Source organism: Heloderma suspectum, chromosome 7 (assembly GCF_057233095.1).
Source record: "Heloderma suspectum isolate Gila_16-S chromosome 7, 16-S_ref, whole genome shotgun sequence".
Taxonomy (NCBI): Eukaryota; Metazoa; Chordata; class Lepidosauria; order Squamata; family Helodermatidae; genus Heloderma; species Heloderma suspectum.
The window spans coordinates 71,688,397-71,710,596 of NC_139464.1; the positions used below are offsets into that span (position 1 = coordinate 71,688,397).

At 42.0% G+C, this 22,200-nt stretch overlaps 1 protein-coding gene across 1 annotated transcript in view; it reads right to left on the bottom strand.

Annotated features, from left to right (window-relative positions):
- Window positions 1-22,200, bottom strand: part of SRGAP1 (SLIT-ROBO Rho GTPase activating protein 1) — a 160,271-nt gene that overhangs the window by 136,661 nt on the left and 1,410 nt on the right. The gene's annotated exons all lie outside the window — the stretch shown is intronic.

The following is a 22,200-nucleotide window of genomic DNA, read 5'->3' on the forward strand; positions in this document are numbered from 1 at the left end:
ATCCATTACTGACCTGTGCAAAACTCTAGCTGGCAGCCTTTAGGATATATATTCCATTTCCATCACTAATCTCCCCCAAACCGTTCTGGAACTATCTTATTAGCATTCTGCTGCACAGTCCATAAGGGAATTAAAGATTCAGAGAATTCTCGTTTACCAAATGTTGCAGTGACTTTAACCTCTTGACCCACTGTGGATACACTGACCCATTAACATTATTAAAATCAATTGCAAGGGTAAAAGGTCTCACAGAGCAAATTTCCCCTTTGCACAGAGCAGGAACTACTCTACACGGAGCTGAAGTCAGAAAGCTTAGCTACTCACACGTCATGCTGCATAACCAGCCCTTTAATTAGCTGTACAGCTGTGCTAAAAAATGGTTTGAATTATGGTAGCTTTCTCAAAGCTATGCAATACGTACAATACAAATCTGTTTACAAACACTTTCAAGTTGATCACATTTCTTGATGGGCTGCAAGAGCTTAATATATAATAAAGACATTGGTAAGGGAAAGGGGGAATGTAAGCTTGCCAATTCGCAGGATTTCAGACTAATTATTCAGAATCAAACATAAACATGCACTGGCTCAGCAACATTCTGCTAGATAGCAATTTCAAACTGATTCTGAAGGGGAAGAAATATTCTAAAACACTCCATTTGGAGACACTGGGGCTTAGGACAAGTTTACTATCTTTAATGCTCTCATTCACATATGCATAAAAAGACAAGTTCTCTTAGGCTCAATCCTATACACACCTACTGGGAGTAAGTCCTATTGAACTCAATGGGGCTTACTTCTGACTAGACACGTACAAAATTGCACTGTTAATCTACCAAACTACAAGTGTGTAATAGCCGCCATTTGAAAGTGTGTCAGATCTTGAGTTAAGAAGGAACTAGAAATGGAAAAGGAACCTGAAAACAGAAGACATTTTAGTATGTACGCTACAATCCTGTTACCTACATTGTGAAACATCCAAATGCTACAACAGTTAAATTAACTGTACATCTCCTGTGGAGCCTGATGTTCCTATAACTCTGTACAAATGAGCTGTCATATTCATAATACAGTATATCATTTAAACAGGAGATATTATATTTTGTACACTTTCTAAAATTGTGCTTCCACAATTCAATTACTGCATTCACGCATACTGCTAAACCATTTTTGAGCAAAAATGAGCCCATACAGAACACCAGACTCATACGCTTTCATTTCCTCCTCCCATGCAGTTGTAAGATGGAATAAGTCAGGGTTTCATTTTGCTTTAGCCAAGTCCTTGCTTGTTATTATACATCAACCAGGAATTCTAGTTTAAAACAAACCCATGGTTTGCAGCTGGCTTGTTGAGCGACTGACTAGAGTTTATTTTAAATCATGGTTCCTGATTTACACATAAAAGCAAGCCAGGAATCAGACAAAGTGAAACTGAATCCTAGTTTATTCCTCCTCCCAACGATGCAGGAGAAGGGTGGAGCACATAAGCCCAAGGCTTTGCTTGGACCCCCAACCTTTTGGGCTTGCTAGGCACATTTGGAATTTTTGAGAGCATGTTGTGGATGGGCTAACAAAATGGCTGCCATGGGGCTGGCTTGTCCATTAATAAAAAGGCTGCCATGCTGGGCATGGCCAATCACAAAACACTCATTTCCCAGAAGTTAACTGGTGAGGCTAAAAGAAAAGTAACTTGCCAAGAACCGAAGTACAAAGCAGTAGTAGGGTCTGAGCTCCAAACCACAAAATCACTCTTTTTAACCCAAATAACGATGCTACTGCAGGGCAGCACTTTACTTTGCAGCATGGCAACCATTCAGTTAAAAATAATGATTCTGAATTAAAATCAGGATGGACAGGGAGCCTGGCGGACATCAAGAGAGATGTCATTGGCATACTACTGCCCACTGTTGTCATGTTGGAGGCCCCAGGGTTAAAGACTAGCAATTTATTAACAAATTCAACAGGGTTTCAATATCAGTACAAAAAATAGTTTTCTATTTGGAATTAAAACACAAAACAATCTATCATGTCTTTTGCTGCTGTTATTGTGTATTCTTGTTATCCTTAACTCCTTTCTGCAAAAGCTTATAACTGCACCCTCCCCACCTCCCCATTTTGTCTCTCTTTAGTCATTAGGAAGAAAGCTGAAAGCTTGCCTTCATCATGGACTGGTTTCTACAAACAAAATCTTATAGGGCTGTTATTCAAACAATGCATCAGGGAGGAGCCCCAGCAACAAAGCATCAGAACAAAGGCGAGTTAAGCACCTGTGAGAGGACAAGGTAAGTGCTACTTACTTATTTATCTATTAAATTACCTCAGGTAAACATTTAAGGTGAACGTTACCTAGGGAGGTAGTGGGCTCTCCCACAGTGGAGGCATTCAAGATGAGGCTGGACAGCTATCTGTCAAGGATGCTCTGACTTGGATTCCTGCATTGAGCAGGGGGTTGGACTTGATGGTCTTAGAGGCCCCTTCCAACCCTACTAGTCTATGATTCTATGATTATTTAAACTCATAATCAGCTGAAGCCAAAACAGGGGCACAGCAAAGGGGCTATATCTCAGAAGGGTAACCCTTTACAAACTTACAGTTGGGAACTAAATCCCGGGGGGAAATCCTGCAGGAACATACAGTTCTTGCAGCCCTGCTCTAACAGAGACTCTGGGGTGGCTGAAGAGAACTCAACTAAATACTTAAACTAAACTTAAGTTTAGAAAGGTGCAATAAAAGCAATACATAACTCTATACATAGCCCCCACATGGACTGGATAAATGCAGGTTCCAGTCATAACAAAGAGGTTAAATTTCTCGATTCCCTAAACAACTGTGCCCTAGAACAGTTGGTCATGGAACTGACCAGAGGGAAGGCAACCTTGGATTTAATCCTAAGTGATGTTGCCCAGGACCTAGTACAAGATGTAAATGTTGTTGTACCAACTGGAAACAGAGACCAAGCGCTATCACATTTAGTATATATTTAAGTGGGAAATTGCCCAGGAAATCTAGCCCAGCCACATTTGACTTCAAAAGAGGAAACTTCTCTAAAATGAGGGAAATGGTGAAAAGTTGAAAGGGGGAGTCAGGTGGATTAAATCAAAATGCTTGAAAAGTTGAAAGGGGGAGTCAGGTGGATTAAATCAAAATGCTTGGAGGTTGCTCAAAACCAAAATAATAGAAGCTCAGCTAAAATGTATACCACAGGTTAGGAAAGATAGCACCAACTCCAAGAGGTTGCTGGCATGGTTAATGAACAGCGTCAAGGAAGCTATTAGAAGAAAGAAGGCTTCCCTCACCAAATGGAAGTCTTGCCCAAGTGAGGAAAACAAAAGGGAGCACAAGCTTGCAAAAAAGGTGATGCAAACAGACGATAAGAGAGGCAAAAAAGCCATTTGAAGAGCATATCGCTAACAATATCAAAGCCATCCATAAAGAATTCTTTAAATATATCAGAAGCAGGAAACCAGCTAGGGAGACAGTTGGACCACTGGATGACAATGAAGTTAAAGGAATACTAAAGGAGGACAAGGAGATTGCCGAGAAACTGAATGAATTATTTTCATCAGTCTTCACTGCAGAAGTTATAGGACAGATACCTATGCCTGAAGTGATGTTTTCAGGAGGGAAGTCTGAGGAACTGAGGCAAATAATGAGGACAAAAGATGAAGTTCTCAACCATACTGATAAATTGAAAGCAAATGAATCACTGGGCCCAGATGGTATCTATACTAGAGTTCTCAAGAACTCAAATATGAAATTGCTGATCTTCTAACCAAAATATGCAGCATGTACGATCAGCCTCTATACCAGAGGAGTGGAAGATGGCCAATGCAACACCATTTTTTTTTAAGGGATCCAGGGGGGATCTGGGAAATTACAGGCTGGTCAGCTTAATGTCTGTTCTGGGTAAATTGGATGAAAGCATTATTAAAGATAAAATTAGTAAGCACACAGAAGGACAAGCCCTGCTGAAAAAGAATCAACACAGCTTCTGCAAAGTAAGTCCTGTCTCACTAAACTTTTAGAGTTCTTTGAGTCTCAACAAATATGTAGACAGGGGTGATCTGGTAGACATTGTTTACTTGGACTTCCAAAAGGCTTTTGACAAAGTCCCTCACCAAAAACTCCTGAGCAAACTTAGCAGTCATGGAATGAGAGGACAAGTCCTCTTATGGATCAATAACTGGTTAAAGAAGAGAAAGCAGAGAGTAGGAATAAATGTTAAATTCTCCCAATGGAGGGAAGTAAATAGTGGGGCCCCACAGGGATCTGTATTAGGACCATTGCTTTTCAACCTGTTCATAAATGATCTGGAATTAGGAGTGAAGTTTGGGGATGACACCAAATAATTTAGGGTGGTTAAAACAAAAAGGGACTGTGAGGAGCTCCAAAAGGATATCTCCAAACTGGGAGAATGGGCATCCAGTGGCAAATGCAGTTCAATGTAAGCAAGTGTAAAGTGATGCACACTGGGGCAAAGAACCCCAATTTCAAGTATAACCTGATGGGATCTGAAAGAGATCTTGGGGTTGTGGTGGACAGCTCGATGAAAATGTCAATCCAGTGTACGGCCACTGTAAAAAAGGCAAACTCCATGTTAGGCATAATGAGAATAGGAATTGAGAATAAAACCGCCAATATACTGCCTTTATACAAATCTATGGTGCGACCACACTTGGAATACAGTGTACAGTTCTGGTCACCATACCTAAAAAAGGATATTGTAGAGCTGGAAAAAGTGCAGAAAGGGGCAAATGATCAAGGGGCTGGACCATCTCCCCTATGAGAGGTTAGAACAGCTGGGATTGTTTAGCTTGGAAAAAAGAAGGGTAAGGGGAGACGTGATAGAGGTGTACAAAATTATGCATGGTGTGGAGAATGTGGAGAGGGAGACATTTTTCTCCCTCTCACATAATATTAAAACCCCAGATCATTGAAAGAAGCTGATTGGTGGAGATTCAGGACAGATAAAAGTACTTCTTCACACACAGAATAGTTAAACTATGGAATTTGCTATCACAAGATGTAGTGATGACTTTAAAAGGTTAGGCAAATTCCTGGAGAAATCTATCAATGGTTACTAGGCTTGAGGGCTTTGTGCTACCTCCAGTACCTGAGGCAGTATGCTGGGGAACGTTGGTGGGAGGGTGCTGTTGCACTTGTGTCCTGCTTGTGGGTTCCTGGTCGTCACCTGGTTGGCAACTGTGTGAACAGAATGCTGGACTAGATGAATCCCTGGTCTGATCCAGCATGGCTTTTCTTATGTTCTTATATTGACAAGGGCCACTGTGCATACCTAACTAGTGGAAGAGTTTGCTTATACACAAAAAAGTGTAGGCCAGTTGCAGTTTGAGCTCAGGTTTAAGGTCTTACAGAGCAGCTCATCAACTATATTTCAAAAATAGACTCATCCCAAATTTGAGAGTTCAACTCATCGTTTAGTTTTAAAACACACACACAAAGTGACTCAGCCGCTGCAAATCACATCAATTCCTAAATCAGGTACCCAGTGTCAGCCCCTCAACACCTTGAATTCCCAGGGAAGCCTGAACCACATCCCTTCCTAAATCACCTACGCTTTGTCTGTTGTCCCCTCCAGTATCCCATTGACTGTTGTCCCCTCCCCTGATTAGAAAATCTCCACTCCCAGGGGGATCAACTAACCTACATTTCCACTCACTGGAAGGTAGTGCAGGCCAGTAGCTGAGCTACAGCCTCCCTTGCTTTTTAAACGAGGCCCTCTATTCAGATTGGCTGCAGCAGCAGTTGGACCAAGCTAGCTAGAGCTATATAAGGAGGGAGGCTTGCAAGGGAGGCTTGTGAGGGAACCAGGTCTCTGGGTGTGAGGAGCTGCAGCGATGAAGCATCAGCATGCAAATGAGTTAAGCACCTGTGTGAATTTAGCAACAGGGCAAGGAAAACAAGGCAATTGACTCTTCCCTGCCTCCTCAGAACAGTTAACCAAATAAAAAAAACTATAGCTATAAATTTCCCACCTTCTCCTAGTAAATAACTTAGTTTTCCAGGTAAACAAACTCAATAATAGCAATTAAAAAAACAGTTATGAAAGTAGAAAGCCAGCACAGGTGTGGGGACTATCCAGTGTATTGCACTGAGTGCCACATGTATGACTATCTGCCAGCTGGACAGAAGTCATGGGTGTGTGCTCGGTGTAGTGCACTCTTGGATCTCAGGAAACAAGTTAATTCTCTTGAACCCAATGTTGCTGATTGGAGAAACTAAGAGGCAGAGAGGTTGGTGAATGAAGCCTTCAAGGGCCTGATAGCAATATTCCAATCTCTGGGTGACAGCTCCTCTGTTGTCACAGAGAATGGGGCTCTAGGGGAAGAAGGACATCATTCTGAGGAAGAGGGAAATGATCCCTTAGAAGGGGCTCATTCCTCAGAAGACCAACAAGTACCTCCTTGCACCAAGGATGTGCCTCTGGAAGACAGGGGGCTTGTGGTAATGAGAGATTCAATCACTAGACACACTAGCCCTGCTCAGACATCATACTAAGCTATGATGGTTAGGAATTCTGAGCTTACCATGTTGGCTTAGCGTCTGAACAGGCGTCTGTCCCAACCATAGTGATTTATTAACCACGGACTAACCACATTCACTAACCATTTGGTGCAAGATGGTTAATGGGCTCTACTATGGCTTCGCATGATGTCTGAACAGCCTCCATGGTTAATTGACAGCTTCCATAGAGCTCTGCGGCAAGAGAGGCCAAAGAAGGAGTAGCTGCCGAGCACCAAAATGGCCAGTAGCACCAAAATGGCTGACAGCGCAAACACTGCTGGTGTCAGGATGCCCCTGTTGCCTGCTGAATCCTCCAACAGCCAGAATCAGCAATCAGACAAAAGGGCTACTTTCCAAGACTTTAATTCCATTCAACCTATTGAAGCTTACAAATGCTAATTGCCTGAGACTCAGAGGAACTACAAAGGAACAGCCAACTAGGGGTTTCTAAGGGTTAGGACGTCAGCTGATCTCCGTTTGGGGGGAAAACGCGGCAACCCTCTGAACTTAAGAGGTGGGAGGGGAAGATCTCTCCCTCTCCCGTGGGGCCTCGAGGAGCAGCTGTTAGTGTTGAGCCAATCGGGCTGAGTGCCTAAGTTCAGCTCCTGCAATCTCTCACTTGTGCCTGCACCTGTGCCTCGCTTCTAAAAGCCACTGTCGCTCCCAGGAATGTAAGCGGGGGGCTCCCCCTCCAGCTGTGCCTCTGAAGTCTGAGAGAGTTCCTCTCCCATGAATTGTATATCCTCCTCAGAATCAGAGCTGCCTTGGGACTCTATGGGCTCAGATACAACCCTGACAGCTGGGATGCATGGCCACCCATCTGGAGGACTACAGGTTTCTGCCGGAGGGAAGGTGGTTAGAGGAGGGTTATTGTAACCACACTGCAGAACATGGTTACCTGCACATATGGCAGTAGCACTCACAGTGGTTAGTAGTAACCACCATACACCATGGCTAACCTAACCACCCTATGTACATCAGCTGCTGGGGGAACATGGGCAGGTGCTGTTGCACTCATGTCCTGCTTGTGGTTTCCTAGTCAACCACTAGTTGGCCACCGTGCAAACAGAATGCTGGACTAGATGGGCCCTTGGTCTGAAACAGCATGGCTGTTATGTTGTTATGGACCCTTCATCGGATCTAGCATGGCTCTTCTTATGTTGTTATGGACCCTTGGTCGGATCCAGCATGGCTCTTATGTTCTTATTTCTACTGGAGTAAAAGTACCTGTCAGGAGGTGCCCCAGCGGCCTCTTTCAGTAGACTCCAATAGCCAACTCAAGACACAGACGAAAGGATTCTTTTCAAGGCTTTAATCCTTTTACAACTTAATGACTCTTTCAGATGCTAATCACCAGCGACTAAGCAAGGAACAGCAGAGTGGTCTATGCGCCGAGTAGGCAGTTGATCCCCGTTTGAAGGCGAGTCACTTGAAGACCCAGAACTTATGGGCTAGGAAGAGATCCCCCCTCTTTCCCTTGGGTCCACAGGAGGTGGCTGTTGCTTGCGTGCCAAACGGGTGCTACGCCTCCTTTTCACGCCCTCCATCGCTCGTCACTCTTTGCGTCTGCGTCGAGCGTCTAGCAAGCCCCGTTCCCGCACTTTCTCACTGCTAGGATCACTATCTATCTCAGGAATGCCGGCAGAAGGAATCTCTGCCAGCTGCTGTGCCTGTGAGGGATAAGCTGGCTCCTCTCCCATGGATTGCTGATCCTCCTCAGAATCAGCACTGCTCTGGGGTTCTATCGGCTCAGTTTCCACCCTGACATCACCAGGGATTAGGTGATAAAACTTGCAGAACAGAAGTGCTGAAACTCAGACTTGGTCTTATACCTTTTCACTTATCTTTAACTTCATATGCATAACATTTTAATTAAAAATGTAAAATATTAATTTGACAAATAGATGTTTGTAAGATCTACAAATTACACCAAATGGAAGATCTAGGATTGGCGGCAACTCCCTGTTGACAATACAATGATTTGTAGCTATGTAATGTATAAAATGGAAGTTCCAACAAAAAAAAAAGTCTTTGGAAATTTTTAAATAGTAAGTCTATAAGGATGGACCTATTTTACTGTTTTGTGCAATATTTAGATAAGGAAGCTATATTAATAAATAAAACAGCTTACATTGGAACAAATACATATACTTCTAAAGCACTGCATTTAAGATCCAGGTACAAAAGGGGCACATCATAAATATGTAGTAATTCACAGCATATATTTGACATAGTCTTTGGTGAACATTTGGACTGGCATGCAATACAATTGTATATAAGTCTATTCGGATGTAAGCCCCTCTGACTTCAGTGTGGCTTACTCCTGGGTAAGCGTGTATAGGATTGTATCCTTAGAAGCATATACAGCTGTTGTCACAATGGTAAGACTCTCAACATAAGTCCATCTGCATGATCACTAATAGGACATTATCTGCAGCACTTCAGAGCAAAGAATAAATCGGTTTAAGAGCCTGGAGACACAGTTTGCATGAATATACTGTACTCCTTTTATTCCCCACTGCAGCTAAATGTAAAGAGTTACAATTATTACTTCATGGAAGTCATCATCTGGTAAATCAGCACTTGTAGTAATTCCAAATAAGGCTTTCAAGAAATGCCACATCATAAAGAGTCCAATTACAGCATACTTGTAAACGATTACGTCTGGTTTTCCTGCAACTATTTTACGAGAACATGTTCAAATCCTCTTTTAAATCATTAAGCTCAGGAGCACTGCTTCTTTTCTATCCACCCACAACTTTAATGTGTACACAATTATAGTTAGTGACACAATTCTAGCTAGCGACATTAGTGGACAAAAGTAATAGATTCTTGTCAGCAATAAACAAGCAGAACCTTGAGATGTATTCACAACATTATCAGTATACACTCCAAGTCAAGCTACATTTAGGAAGACAAAGAGTGCTGAAGCAAAGGAACACGATTTCCTGCTTTATGAATGAGCTGAGGCAATTCATACACTTCTTGGGACAGTTAGTTTGGACTAACTGTCCAAACTCAGGAAACTGTGTTTGTTTAAATTATCATTTGAGAACAAGCCAGGATTTGAAATAACCGTTTCAGATCTGGGCTAGTTCTCAAATTATAGTTAAACAACCCACGATTCTCCAAGTTTGGACATTACAGACCACCTGTGGTTAGTTTAAAACTAGAAGCGAATGCTTCCAATTTCTTCTGCTAGTGCTTCAAAGAGGAAGAGAGAAGAAGGAAGAGTGAGTGAAACCAGGGCTCACCATGTTCATTCACATAGTGGGTGTAACAGCGGGCCTCAGAAGTTTGTCTTCTAGTACATTAAGCAGGAAAAAGAATCCCAGAAAGGCTGATTGGAATTAATTTGCATATTTTGTTTTAATTGTTTTTGGTTTGTAAAAGTATAAAAGTGAGTGTATAATGTGAAGTGATGCTGTATTATGTTGTGCCATGGTTTGTAGAGTGGTGTTATATATGGAGTCACTATCTGCGTGCTCATCTTGACCAAGGTGGGGTAGTCAAGCTAAAGGACTAGTATGGCCTGAATATACTAACATTTTTCATATCTTTCGCTACGGCATTATTTATTTCATTTCTACACTGCCCAATAGCTGAAGCTCTCTGGGCAGTTCACAAAAATTAATGTCATCTAGGCAATTCATGGGCAATTCAGAATGGTTCAAGTGGATCCAGTTTCTCATAGGCTTACGTGATAACAAGCTAGTGTAATAGCCACATACTGATTTTATTTCGAGCTGTTTACAAGTTAAAATATCGACCTTTTCCAAAGAGAAAATAAATTAATTGAAACACCAGTTTTGTTTCAGTATGTGTTGAAAATCACTTTACCCTTTTCCCCATACATTATTATGAACTTAAAACAATTCAAAGGGTTGCAGGGGTGGGGGGGGCTTAGAAAGCCTTGTCTTTGTTCATAGATCTTGCTATTATGCTGTCATAAACTTAGGCTACTACTGAGCCACCTTGAGTGTCATTTTTCTTGGTAGAATAGTGAGGTACAAATAAAATAAAATATAAATAAATATTGGATAGACATTTTTGCCAAATCAGAACTGTCACCTAGAGAGATGCCTAAGTATTTCAACAGAAATGTATTTCCACTGGTAAAATAAACCACAATTTTATTACTGCAAAAAAGCAAAGGAGACACCGGGTATCTGAGACAGCAGCTGTGTCTCTCTCCCTCTATACTCATAACAAAATTCATAACTCTTCCAGTCATGCTTCTACAGTAAGCGTTAGCAATTGCTTTTCCTACTATGTGTTTTTACTTTTGAGAATAAAACCTAAGTAGTATAATATAAAGCAAGTCTGAAAAAACTAGTGTTGCCATCAAAAAAGTCAAAAGAAATATGAAGAATGGAGTAAGAACTTCTGTGTGTGGCTGAATCAGAGTATCATCTTGAACTGCTATGCACAAACCTATCTTAGAGCCTAAACCAAAGCCTGCATTGCTTGTTGCAACTTACAGAAACTCTTTCACCTCCTTGAATGGAGAAATGTGTGAGCTTCTTCGAAGCTGCATGTAAGAGCTCCTGACTTCTCTTCTGGTCCATCAGAATTTAAGAGGGCTTCTCTGCCTTCTGTTTTCCCATGTGTGGTTGTACTTGCTCAAACTTAACGCCAACACAACTTTAAACTTCTTCCCCGTTGCCATAAAAAAATGATAAATGAAAATTTGTTTGAACTATAAGAAACCTATGTCATGGAGAAAGTCCATTACTTTGCATGAAGAAAAGGAAGTCAGCCAACTGGAGGAAGCAATCAAATGAATGACTGGCTCTGGACTTTTGAGAGTTCTTATATCCCCCAAGACACCTAACTCTCCTCTTCCTTAAATGTTTCTACTGTATAACAACATTGATGATACTGTCAAAAGTACACTTCAGTGTTCTGAGATAATGGAACATGGTTCAATTCAATTTTCACAAGTGAAATATTAGGATTTCTGGGTGGAGGAACGCAAGAGACTATTTGTTCAAAAGCTAGCTCTCTCAGAAAGTTATCTAGTGTTGACTTCTAAAAATTGAACTCACAACTTTCTGTAATATACTTTTATTACCAAATCTTCATTCCTCTGGCTCAGTAGTCTCCAAATGCAGAAAAAAATAATTTCTGAAGTGCTATGTTAAGGCTGGTTAACATAATGCTAAGCTTGGAAAATGGAGCAAATCTCAGCTCAGCCATAGACCCTTAGAGCATCAAGTTTGTAATTAGTGAAATTCCTGACTTTTAATGTATGTTCCTGCTGTTCTACATATACTTGCAAGTGTTCCTAAATGTGGCTAGTGCCCACTGGGGTTCCTGCTAAAGTAACCATGAAAGGAGTCTTTTGCTCATGCCTAATCAGATCCTACAAGATTCCTAGTTCTTGAAAAGGGACACACAAAACATTTTTTAAAGGAAGTATACTTTAACATGTTAGAATGCACAGTACACAAAGATATGGAAATAATTCAGGTAACTGCTGGAGATTAACTAAGACAGCCTTTTCCAACCTTTAGTCTCTGGATGTTGTTGGACTACAACCTCCATCATCCCTGGCCATAGTCATGCTGTCTAGGGAAGATGGGAGTTGTAGTCCAACGGCACTGGAGGGACCCTAGGTTGGGAAATGCTAAACTAAGCCAATGCAGAATTAATGCACGTGGGGTGGAACTGTAAAGTAACAAATTTCTAATGGCGAATTCTTGTAAATAAAAGAAAAAGAACAGCATAAGATAGGATATACAGTTAAACCCACTGGTAATTTGGGGGGGGGGGGCTATCTAAAGCCACATGTCTAATCCTCATCTCTACACACACACTTGTGGGCAACTTATTGACAACAGCACTTTTCACCCTAGTTGTTATTTAGAAGGCTTTTGAGCATCATTTTATACGTATTGTCTGTATAGCCACTTTTAGGCAGTGCTTGAATTACAAGGGAGCCAGAGGAGGCCTAGCTCCATCAGGTTTGTGACTGTCTCCTTAGCTACTGTTGTAAGAAATCTAGGTAATCATGATCTGGCTCAAATAAAGCAGCATTTGAGGATGGGGCTTGTAGATTTCATTAACAGACCCCTACTTTTCCCCTCATAATTCAATCTGATTTTTAGTGCTAAGAGAGTGATAATCTTGCCTTTGTCCAGTCCAAACTGTGTTGAGCCTGCATGACCCCTGTCCCATCTGCGCTGTAGACATGAGGGGTGATAGATGGAGTAGCAAAGCAAGTGCGTTTGCATGGTCAGATAAGTCACACTGCTCCTGTTTCTTCCAAGGAATCATTCCTGTCTTAGGAAGGGTAGGAATTGTCTATGGAAAACTCCCCTTATTTTCTTTTTTTCCCCTTCCTTCAAGGAGCCCAAGGTGGCAAACATGATCCTCCTCTCCATTTTATCCTCACAACAATCCTGTGAGGAAGATTAGGATGAGAGTCAGTGGCCACATTCAGACAATTGTGGGGCCAAAAGAACCCACTGTGGGTTCTTTCCGCGCCCCTGTGCATGCCAGTCGCACTACTGTGATTTACATAATTACCCACAATGCAGCACAGGTTGCCGTGTCAACGGAACCCAGCACGCAGCGTGGCGAGGGTAACTTCTCTCACCCATCTCACATCATCTACTGCAAGTTGTGGGTTTGGATGACATGGTTTAAGAACACCAATTCGGACGATGAAAACGTAAGAACACCAGTGAACTATGGCACTTCCTTTCATTCATGCCTCCATCATAAATGTCTCACTAAATTATCCAGTTATTTTAACAGTACACAAGGTACTTGTCTTGCTGAATATTTTTGTGTTTCTTTAAGTCAAAAATATAAGACTTGAAAAAGGTGAAATTATAATAGCCTTGTACAAATGACATTTAAGATTAAAGAATGACTACTCCTGTTCAGCTACATATAGCTTGAACACAACTATAGTTTCTAATACCAGTCAGTCTCACATACCATTATTTTTTAAAACTGTGTTTATAAATGCTGGTTAAATGCTGCTTTTCTGTTGTTACAAATTAACAGTTTCATGCTGTTCTGCCCAAACGGTTTTTCAAGTTTACTAGGGCACAGATGATTGGCAAAATGCACCTTAGACTGCTATTTCTAGACAGACTGAGTTTAGACTACCATGTCTAACTCTGCACAGGACAGCAGAGTTAGCAGCCTTTAGCCCAATCCTAGGCATGTCTACTCAGAAGTAAGACCCACTGAGTTCAATGGAACTTACTCCCAGGTAAGTGGTGTAGGATTGCAGCTTTATACACTTTAGCCTGAGCCCAGCTACAGTGCTGCACATTTAGTTGAACATAACTAATGAGCCCTGGATGGGGTAGTGCATCCCCATAAAACACACACATATAACCAAGTGGGGGGCGGGGGCTGAATGACCATTGTGAGATAGATCTGAATATGGATCTAGATACACATCTAGATTTGCTTTAGTGGAATGCATAGCAACTTGCGTCTGCAAGCACTTCGTTTGCCAGATACCGTATGTTTATTATGTTTAATATTAGCTCTTTCTGCAAATTAAGCAGAAATTTTATTTGTGCCAAAAGCTGTCTATATGTGCTAGAGAAAATAGTAGTTCAACTTTCTTGTGTCTAGCTATAAAAACAGGTTAAACTGTGTTATCACGTTGACATACTCCAAACACATAAGCTCCCGGGAAACACAAGTGGGAGGGGGCTATTGGCTCAATAGTAAAGAAATGCTTTGCGCGCAGAAGGTCCCAGGTTCAAATCCCGGCATCTCCAGATAGGGTTGGAAAAATTCCTGCCCGAAACCCTGGAGAACTGCTGACAGTAGTGGGCTACATAAGAACAGCCAAGTTGGATCAGACCAAGGTCCATCTAGCCTGGCATTCTGTTCAACCAGCTGCCCACAGAAAACCCACAAGCAGGACATGACTGCAACAGCACCCCCACCCCCATATTCCCAAGGAACTGGTGTACACAGCCATACTGCCTCTGATACTGCAGGTAGCATATAGACATCAGGACTAGGAGCTATAGACAGCCTTCTCCATTCAGTTGTTCAGTTGTTCAGTCGTGTCCGACTCTTCGTGACCCCATGGACCATAGCACGCCAGGCCTTCCTGTCCTGCGCTCTCTCCCAGAGCATGCTCAAGTCCATATTCATTGCATCAGTGATGCTATCTAGCCATCTCATCCTCTGCCATCCCCTTCTCCTTTTGCCTTCAGTCTTTCCCAGCATCAGGGTCTTTTCCAGAGAGTTTTCTCTTCACATTAGGTGGCCAAAATATTTGAGCTTCAGCTTCAGTATCTAATCCCCTTTTAAAGCCATCCAAATTGGTGGCCATCACTACATCTTGTGGAAGTGAATTCCACAGTGTAGCTATATGATGTGTAAAGTGCTTCCTTTTTATCTGTCCTGAATCTCCCATCAATCAGCTTCATGGGATGACCCCAGGTTCTAGTAATATGAGAGAGGGAGAAAAATGTATCCCTATCCACTTTCTCTACACCATGCATAATTTTGTACATCTCTATCATGTCTCCCCTTACCATCCTTTTTTCTAAACTAAACAACCCAGATGTTGTAACCTTTCCTCCTAGGTGAGTTGTTCCAGTCCCTTGATCATTTTACTTGCCCTTTTCTGCACTATTTCCAGCTCTACAATATCCTTTTTTAAGTGCAGTGACCAGAACTGTACACAGTATTCTAAGGGTAGTTCTACCAAAGATTTGTATAAGGGGTTTATGACTTCAGCAATTTTATTTTAAATTCCTTTCCCAATTATGCCTAACATAGAATTTGCCTTATACTGAGTCAGACCATGGGTTCTTCCGGCTCCTGTGAAAAGGCAATGTCCTATGTTCCTATTGAACTCATGTCCTGCTTGCAGGCTTCTCGTAGGCATCTGGCTGACCAGTGTGGGAATCGAATTTTGGAATGGATAGGACTTTGGGCTGATCCAGCACAGCTCTTTTTATGTTGTTACGAGTATATGCTTCATATTTTGTGAGAAAAAAATCCTAATTGCTTTTTTGGAATAAACTACACATAAGACCACTGTTGTTTGGTAGAGTATACTGCAAACAATGGCTATTATCCTCACTTGTAATTTATGTGGTCCAATTAACGAACATAATACATGCTTATTCATAAAGTCAGCTGCACAGCCAGATACCTAAAAGATGATTGACTAAATCCACTTCCTTGTACAATGGAATTGCTCACACTGGAATATTAAAAAGGTAGCTGCTCCTAATAATTTGTTCTGTGCAGTATACCTACAGAATGCACTAGTACAAAAATGTACCCTGGGTGCAGAATTCGTAACGCTCAACTGTTCAAAGCATATTTCTAGTTTTTACAGAAGCAAGGCCCGGTCCAACGGGGTTTGAACAATGTTTGGTGGAATCTCAAGTAAGGGATACAGGCAGGTCAGCAGGATTACCAGTTGTCAGGGAATACTGCTTCAGGAACATTCTGAACATAACTTGTTCAAAAAGAACAGAAGGAGCAGAAAGGGAGGTGGAATTACACTACATGTTAAAAATACATATACATATGTATATGTATATAGCCAAATGCATACCCTAGTTAAAAATACATATACATATCTCTGCACAGAAGTAAAGGAGGGTGAGCTTGGTAGCCCCATCGAGAGCATCTGGATCAAAATAAATGGAGCAAAGAATAAAAGGAACATGGTGGTCGGAGTCTACTACCAGCCACCCAATCAAGGAGAAGACGAGGATGAAACTTTTGAAAAGCAAAGTGCCAATGTTTCAAGGAAGCATGATGTAGTAGTAATGGGGGACTTCAGTTTCCCCAATATTTGTTGGGAGACAAATTCTGCAAAACATGGCCCCTCCAAGAAATTCCTGACTTGTGTGGCGGATAACTTCCTCCTATAGAAAGTAGAGGAAGGAACTACAGGATTGGCTATCCTTGACTTGATCCTAACCAACAGAGATGAGTTAGTGGATAAAGTAGCAGCTACGGGAACTCTGGGGGAAAGCGACCATGTTGTACTTGAGTTCTTGGTTCTAAAGGAAGCAAGAGCTGAGTACAGCCAAATGCATACCCTGGATTTTAGGAAAGCTGATTTTAATAAACTCAGAACAATGATCAGTAAGGTCCCATGGCAAGCGACTCTAATGAGAAAAGGAGTCCAAGATGGGTAGGAGTTTTAAAAAAAGGAAATTCTCAAGGCACAATCACAAACAATTCCAACAAGAAAAAAAAAAGGTGGAAGACAACAGAAGAAGCCAATGTGGCTTCACAAAAAGCTTACAGATTACCTGAAAACAAAAAAGGACACATATAGGAAGTGGAAAGAAGGCCAAGTAACAAAGGAAGAGTACAGGCAGGTTGCACAGAAATGCAGCGATGGCATCAGGAAGACTAAAGCTGAGACCGAGCGGAGGTTAGCGAGGGATGCTAAAAGCAACAAAAAAGGCTTTCTTCAGCTACGTGCATAGTAAAAGGCAGAGGAAAGAAATGGTGGTTCCACTATTAAATAAGGATGGCAAAACGATAACAGGTGACAAAGAAAAGGCAGAAGTGCTCAATTCCTACTTCGGCTCAGTCTTCTCCTGAAAGAGGGTCTATGACCTCCCTAGCAAAGCTGAAGTACAGGCTGAAGGGGCAGGATTCCAGCTTGAGATCCATGGGCATATGGTCAAGGAGCACCTAATGACTTTGAATGAGTTCAAATCTCCAGGGCCAGATGAACTGCATCCTAGAGTAATAAAGGAACTGGCAGAAGAGCTCTCAGAACCACTGTCTATTCTCTTTGAGAAATCATGGAGGATGGGTGAAGTGCCAGATGACTGGAGGAGGGCTAATGTTGTCCCTATCTTCAAAAAAGAGCAAAAAGGAGGAACCTGGGAATTACAGACCAGTCAGTCTGACATCAGTCCCTGGGAAAATTCTGGAGCAGATAATAAAGCAATCCATCTGTAAGCACCTTGACAACAATGCAGTGATTACACGAAGCCAACAAGCCAGTACTGTGTCTCCACACTTTAAGAAGGATGCAGACAAACTGGAGAGGGTTCAGAGGAGGGCAACAAAGATGATCAGGGGACTGGAAACAAAGCCCTATGAAGAGAGACTGAAAGAACTGGGCATGTTCTTGAGAAGAGAAGAGAAGAGAAGAGAAGAGAAGAGAAGAGAAGAGAAGAGAAGAGGGGACATATGATAGCACTCTTCAAGTACTTGAAAGGTTGTCACAGAGAGGAAGGCCAGGATCTCTTCTCGATCATCCCAGAGTGCAGGACACGGAATAATGGGCTCAAGTTACAGGAAGCCAGGTTCCGGCTGAACATCAGGAAAATCTTCCTGACTGTTAGAGCAATATGACAATGGAACCAATTACCTAGGGAGGTGGTAGGCTCTCCCACACTGGAGGCATTCAAGACGAGGCTGGACAGCCATCTGTCAGGGATGCTTTGACTTGGATTCCTGCATTGAGCAGGGGGTTGGACTCGATAGTCTTATAGGTCCCTTCCAACCCTACTATTCTATGATTCTATGATCTTTACAGCTTTTTGTTCTTCCCCATGTTCAGCAAATGCAAACCTCCCACAAACATATGCCAGTTTGCTTCGTCTGAATAATGTATACAGGATGCAGAATTACATTTTTCTTGCTGAAGAATCTTGATTTATTTTTAGCGTAAACATTTTAATACCACTAAATATCATTATTTTTATTTATTTATGAGTATTGATAAACCACTTGCATCTACAAATTTCAAAGCAGTGTACACAAATAATATAAAAATACATAGAATATATTGTATCTATAGATCTATAAGATAAGAGGCTAAACTACACAGGAAGGCTTACAGATACACATGCCTTCAACATGTGCCTAAAATAAAAAGTGTTGGCATGTGTCTAATCTCAAGGGGAAGATTATTCCACATACCAGGCACCACTATGCTAAATGCTCTGCTCTGAACCTCAGGTGTATGCAGCACTACCAGCAGGCCCTCACCAGATGACCTCAAGGACTGAATGGATCTATAGGGGAGAAGGCAATCTCTCCGGTAACCAGGTTTGAAGTTGTTTAGAGCTTTATATACTACCAACAAAACTTTAATTAAATCTGGCCTGGCAGCAAGTAGGCAGCTAGTGCCACTACCCAGTATTTTTGAGGACAATAGGTTGTATCCAATGTTAGTCCTCAACTTAAGTGCCATTCATTTCAATGAGTCTACTCTTAAGTAGGACTAACACTGGATACAACCAAAAGTGCTGAAGATTTTTTTTTTATACACATGCATAGCAAGCAGAAAAGAAACATATTAAGATGTCATTTTATGAAGTTCAGGAAACACCGTCATTTTTTGTATTTAAAGCTCAGGGTTCACCCAAAGTGGGATATATGAAAAGTAAGAGATTGAGTTAATCGTGGTGCTTCTTCTAGGTCCTGCCTTGGCACTTGAGGAACCCTCAATTTATGACTTCTTGTGAAAGTACATACAAGATTAGTCTGCAAGTCCTTATTCCTGCTTTTTTAGCCACTCTCGCACCACTGCTCTTCGTCACTTCAGAACACCTTTGAGATTGTGGTACAAGTTTAAATCAACAGCCCTGTAGATCCACAAGATCCGGTCAACTGTTGGGAGCCAGGCTGCACTACCTAACATATTCTTGGTATATCTTATGGCAAGGAACTGGTTCAGAGCATCACAAGCAAGAAAATTTGAGTGTTACTGATCTTCTACAACTGGTATGCTGGGGAAGACAGCATAGAAGTTAAAAGGCCATTTCTCTTCCTAATGAGACGCATGTAGTAGTTATTAATGCTAAAGGGACACTCCTTTAACACCCCACTTTTGCTTCTTAAAATTATTTGCCCCAAACTATACCATGCTAGATGTCATGTTGTTTTTTTTTAAAAAAAAACTGATCTGCCCAGGCCAGAGTCAAAAGCAAGCTTTGACAAGCAGTTCCAACTTCGTCATGTTTCAAAGCCTTTCCCAACGTTACTTTTCTGAAAGCACATGTATGGAAGACATTTCTGGCTTTTTAATGGTATGCACAGCATGCCAAATAGCTATCTTAAGGACAGCCCCCTAAGAATTCAGCCAACCACTATTTTAAGAGCAAGAGCGACTTTAAAATTCAACACATACGCACACAAACTAGATAGGGATGCTTTGCCAGGTGAACACTTGTCTCCCTACAGATGATATTCAAGTGTCACACAAATCATGGTGGAGGTGGACTGGCTCATCCTGGCACTTGTGGATGCCCTCAGAATCAAAACGGTGGCTGCTAGCCATTTGGAACTGCAAGAGCTCTTGTGAGTTTTGACTCTCCTAAAACTTGTACTCTGCCCCCCTTCTGAAAATTGCCCAAAGAGACTTCCCAGTTTCAGGGACTGGAAATGGACCCATGAAATGTCAGGTCATTCCTAGTATAAAGAGCTCTGAGTGGGTGGAGACAAGGCTACATGTGGTAGGAGTGGCTTGGCAAGGCAATTGGGACTTAAAACACCCCCACATTCTGGGCAACATCACCTGCCCTTGCAAACACCACAAAACAGCTACACAGGTACTAATCGTCTAAGTCGTACATAGTCACATAAGAGACACAGCTCTGGCAAAAAAACTGGAAGGCCAGTCACATGCTTCCAACTCATGTATGACTATTTGAACTGTCCACATTACAAAGCTATTAGGACAAAAACCATCACAAGTATTCTGTTGCTTTTTATAAGACTCAGTTATTTTCTTTATTGAGACAGGCCAGTTTGAGAACCCACAACATAAACCCCCAACAGGACCCTGCATGGAAGAGAGCTCCTGATGTCAATATATATCACACATTGGGTTTGTGTATCAAGAATGTATTTCAAGAAGTTATTAAGGACAAACTCAAAACTGAAATAAAAAGCTTTATGACATACAGTTATGCAGATAAAGTCCAAGTTCCAATATAACCCACGTTAGTTTTCAACCACCAAAGTAAATAACATGCATCAACACATTGTACCACAGGGGTAGGCAACATGGCACCAGTGTGCCCCTGGACACCTTTCTTAGCACTCACTGAGAAAAATAACACGTTTTCTTATGGGCAGCAGGGATCAGGGCCACCAGCGGCTGCCACCTTCATTTCCTATTACTTCCTCTGGGGCACATGTGGGGCTCAGAGACATTCTTACAAAATGAAGATGGTGGGTGGCTGTAGGCCGATGTTTTCTTCTGCAGCATGCCCAGCCACCAAGAAAAAAGGAATAAAAAGAAAGACTCCTCTCAGGTAAGGGATGGTGGTAAGGACAGTAGTGGAGGGGCTAAAAAGTGCACTGAGGAAGGGGTAGGCAGGGCAGCACTAAACCAATGGGGGGAGGGGGGAGGGGAGAGAAGTCAACAGGAAGCCAGTGAGAAGGTGGAGTAGGGAAAACAGGAGGAAGCCAGTGGGAAGCAACCTGGGGGAGAGATTGGGAAGAGTTGTGTGCTTGTGTGTCTGAATGGATGGGGGCTATATGTGTGAAAGAAAGAGAAAGGGTTTAAGAGGAATTTTGGAAGAATCCTGAAAAGGGTGGGCATGGTTTTTCAGGTGCTTGCAGTGAGGAGAGGGAGGGACATGTATGTATGTAGGTATACATTCATGTATGATGGATACACGGGGTGCTTGCATGTGTGTGTTTATGTGGATCGATGGATGGGGGCCTATGGTCTGTGTGGTGCTCCAGAGTCACAAAAAGAGATAGGGAGCATGAGTTGGGTGGGGGAGAGAAAAAAGGAGTTTTGTGAAATAGGTTGTGAAATAGGTTTCTACTGGCACTGAAAACTGTTCAAAGGAATGGTTTTATGGACTAGGGTTCAGACCTCTACCTTTGCCTTGTACTCAGTTTTTTGGGAAGATTACTTGCCCTTTGTGACTAGCTATGGCACTTCCCATGACAACCATTTTGTGGTGGCACCCAGGACAGTTTATCAAATTGTCAAATGTGCCCAAGGGGCCCAAAAAGGTTGCCTACCCCTAAACTAGGATATCAGTAGAAGGAAGGTCTTGGGCATTCTTATTTAAAGGCTGGCAAGCTCTAGAGAAAAGAGGTGCTAATCAAGAAACCAGAATATAATTAAACTAGAGAACAGTCAAGTTGAACTCTTGAAATATTACCTAACATTTTACAATACATCTTCAGTGTGACACAAAAAGAGTGAAGAAAAAATAGACTTAATGTACAGTATGGAAAGTGCATGGCTCCGTATTTCTCTTTGTCTCTTCTACTGTAAAAAGACTGATTTTAAAAGGCGATTGAACACTCCTAATTGATGAAGCTGAAGGTACATGATCTCAGCCAGCCATACATGGGTGCTATGAATTAGTTACAACCCTCCCTTTGCCAAATTGATACCCAAAAGAATTGAGTGAAAGTAAGGCTAGGGAGAGAAACACACATCTTTGAAAAGGCATTGTAAAGGGAAATTAAGTACAGCAATTGTGATCCATCCTGTTAGAATTACATATTCTGGTAATACAACAATCAGTCCTCACTTCCAGATGAACGGTGGCTCAGGAATAACTCTAAACAGAATGGCTGGGAAAGTCTATTCAAATAAAGGGTCTTCCAGCTACCCACCCACCCTCCTTTCCACTGGATGACTCTGTGATGAGTCTCCCGCTGGAAGTTGGAGCACTTATCACCTAACATGGTTTGGTTTTAGCCCCATCACACACACACA